We start from the raw sequence: 3,728 nt of genomic DNA, 5'->3' as shown, positions 1-3,728 counted from the left end.
CTGATTGGCTCCTCTGCCTTGATGTTCATTGGGCTGTTTCCCTGCCCTTCAGACTATGGAGCTGCTCATTGGGTGACTTCTTTAGCTCCGCCCACGCGACCCAGCCAATCAGCCTCAAGAGCAGGAGAATTGTGGGAGGTGGGGAGGTTGGTGTGGGTGAGAGGCTTGTGGAAGCCGGTGGTGGCAGTTGGGCTCTGAGGGTTTTTTTTTTCCTGAGGAGCTGTTTTGTTTGGCGTTTGTAGTTCTAAAAATAAAGTTAGTTTCTTTTGACAAGTGGCTCCTGAATTGTGCCCAGCCAGACTTTGGCATTATTACTGGCTGATTTGCAGCCTAATTCTAGTAATTTGAAATGGGTAGCAGCCTTTCTTCAGAAAAGAATTTCACGTCATCTCCCAGAAAAGTCTTAAGGTGCTATATATAGCTAGCAGTCATTATTATAAGAAGGGAACTATTATCTGAATTTGGACTGCTCTGGGTAACAGAAATGCTTTGACTTCATATCTCTAAATTTTCAAAGATCTCACATCGTATTGTGAGATCACTGGTTTCTGTACTTCATCCATCTTATCCAACCAGATGACTCTGGCTCAACCTCACTAGGTGAACGGGAAATGGATGTAGCAAAATGGAGAGAAACAGTTTTTGCTTGCCCTCAAAAAGTGAGGTCAGGATATTACTCTATATGTCCAGGGGCTTGTCAAGTCACAAGCTGGTACACACTAATGCTGGGACTGAAGGTAGATGCCCATAAGGCTTCTTCTGCTCTGGGGGACATTCATCCCTATGCCACACAAGGTGGGATAAAGAATTCCCTGATTCCACTAGTGACCAGTCAGAGGAACATGCTGAGATGGCCTTGAGAAAAACCACTGTGCTCTTACCCTATCTCAGGCCATGCAACCAAAGGAGATCCAGGCAGAATTTGCTTATCTCCAGCTGCTCCTTCTTATACCCACAGATACTTCAGCTGATAATATACTGGAGGAGACATTCAACTATCCAGGTTCACACAGCAGAATAGGGTGAGGCCACAGTTCTGGGTAGACATAACCACAATGGCAGTAGAGAGGAACACCACTATTCTCATGCCATCATCCAGTTAGGGTCCCACTGTCAGTTGCTCTAGTATATTGATTTTTTTAAAATTTTTCACTCACATATTTATTCCATAGTCAAAATAAACCATAATTTAAAGTCATAACAAGTCTTTAAGAGATAAAGTAGAATTTGTGGCACAGATGCATTAACAAGACAGACACCAGTCTCAAGTGCAACACTAAACAGGTATTCTCTGTTCCCGTGATGGAGTACACAACAATTACACATAAAATTTCACTAAAGATCTGGGATGAGGCATATAACCCTTTGAAATAAACTGCCCAATGAATACAGGCAGGCTGCAAATAATTGCTATTAACATTTTGCTGTAAGATGGAAAAATTCCCAAGGTGACTACTGACTCAAACCCCTCATTTCATGCACCTGGCCTTAGATTCCATCTTCCATTCTCAGTCACATCCAAATCCAGAAAGGCTTCTGTGCTCCATGCTTAAAAATGCATTCCCAAGTCCCAGAGGACCTCAGCACAGACTTATGTTAATGAGCCTGTGTGCAACCTTCATCCAGAACCTCCAGGGAAATCAGGAGCTCCAAAACATAGTGCAGTGTGTGTCTTTAAACAATAGTTTTAACTGTCAAAATGAGCCTGACATCTGACAGGCCATATGCATTTCATAAGCAAACCAAAATATTGTCTTCGTATCTTTATCTTTATTTTTTGAAAAAATGTTAAATCATCCAAGTGGGGGGGGGGGGACAATGAAATTTCAAAGGGTTTATGCAAAAAAAAAAAAAAAGTCCTCTGTAGCCTTATTTGTTTTTGGGCTGTGAAGCCATATAGAGGGCAATCAGGCAGTAGATGGTCCCTCCCACAGTCAGCGCCATCGTGGTCCGGTAAAGCATTTGGTCAGGAAGGCCTCGTTTCAGATGGACGGGCACGCCATCAGATTTCTGGAAAAACTTCTGTAGCTCTGGAACCTTGTTCTTCCCAGCATAATCATAGCCAGTGGGACTAGAGGTCAGTTTAGTCAGTGTGGCAAATATGATAGGTAGTGCTTCTGTGGAAACCACTGGCCTTAATCCCTGCGGGCTGTAGGCTTCCGAAGCCCATGCTCCAGTTAATTTCTGCGTGAATCCACTAAATTTATAATACATGATGCTGGTGTCCAGCTTCCCGCAGCCGCTGCCTGCGCGACCGCCCCAGAGAAGGACCCCGCCTCCCCTCTTCTAGTATATTGATTATGCACTGATGTCAGGACTGGGTTTAAGTATCAAAAGAAAAAGAATTTTTACCATTGCCTCTCTTTATGAAGTGACTAGGCTTGCAGTATTTGGTCAGAAGAAAATTATTTCAGGCCCTTTACCACAACCATGCAGCAGAGAATCTTATAAATTACTGAACAAAGATCATTAGTGCCTGAAACTCCCACCACCCAATAAGGGCCACCATTCTTAATGAAGGAGTAGTCATTCAATATGTAACCTACATACCCATCTATAGTGTTGCCTGAACTACTAAAGAGTCCCCAATCTTGCATGGTCTATAGGACATAGGTTCCAAAATTAATAATCATTGCCAAATAGGCTACAGGGAAATTGTTCTGTGGTGCACAGTTAGAAGTAAAGGCAATATTCCCAAACAAAGTGATACCACACAACACAACTTTCAGAAGAAAGTAATTTTGTAAGAAAAGTAGTAGAATGAAACTATGTTAATAAAGAGAAAGTTTAGAAATTATACAAGTACACAAACTAAGCTACACACTTTTGAATGATTAGTGTCTTATTAGGAATTCAGAAAGAAAAATGAATAATTTATTAAAACAAATGAAAATGAAACCAACATAGCGAAATCTGTGGGATGGAACAAAAGCAGTAAAAAATTCAAAGGCAATAAGGGATTATATCTGAAAAAAAGATTTCAAAACAAACTAATAATGCATTTCAAGAACTCTGAAAACAAAAAGCAACCCAAATTACTGAAAGGAATTGAAACAATAAAGATCAAAATAGGAAAAAAAAAGTGAGATTAAAATTAACCTCAAAAATGATCACTGAAAACAAAATTTGTTCTTTGAGGAACAAAAGAGAACACAACAGTAGTAAAATCTAAAGCAAAAAAGGAGGTATTTTCACAAAAATACAAAGAATAGGAAGGAACTGTAAGAGAAATAGACAAATTTCTGGAAATATATAAATAATAAAACTGAAAAAGGAGGCAGGGAATTTGTATATACTAATAACAAGTAATGAACTGTATGAATAGTAAAATTTCTCTAAAGAATCCCTCAAGTTTGGATGGCTTTGACATTGAATTTTACTATGCTTTCAAGAGGAATTCACATTAATTATTTGAAAACTATTTCATGGATCTAAAAGACTGGAATCCTTCAAAACTCATTCTTTGAAGTCAACATTATCCAATTACCAAATCCATACAAAAACATAGGAGTATATAAAGAAATAGACTAAGGAAGAAAAAGAGATCTATAGATCAATATAAAAAATTAACAAAGATGCAAAAGTTTTCAAACACTAAAAAAATTAGATTCAACAAAACTTTACAAAGATCTTTCACTATATTAAGTCAGTTAATTTGAAGGAAGCAAGGACAGTTCAATGTAAGCAAATCAATAAATGTAATACCTCACATAAACAAAGTAAAGATA

At 38.7% G+C, this 3,728-nt stretch overlaps 1 pseudogene; it reads right to left on the bottom strand.

Annotated features, from left to right (window-relative positions):
• Positions 1–1,419: 1,419 nt before the first annotated feature.
• On the bottom strand, positions 1,420–2,300 carry LOC144372011 (cytochrome c oxidase subunit 7A2-like, mitochondrial pseudogene; annotated as a pseudogene).
• Between the last annotated feature and the right edge of the window lie 1,428 nt (positions 2,301–3,728).

The sequence above is a fragment of the Ictidomys tridecemlineatus genome, chromosome Y, assembly GCF_052094955.1.
Source record: "Ictidomys tridecemlineatus isolate mIctTri1 chromosome Y, mIctTri1.hap1, whole genome shotgun sequence".
NCBI lineage: Eukaryota > Metazoa > Chordata > Mammalia > Rodentia > Sciuridae > Ictidomys > Ictidomys tridecemlineatus.
The sequence above is the reverse complement of the archived record's forward strand: the minus strand, read 5'-3'. Positions and strand labels throughout refer to the sequence as shown.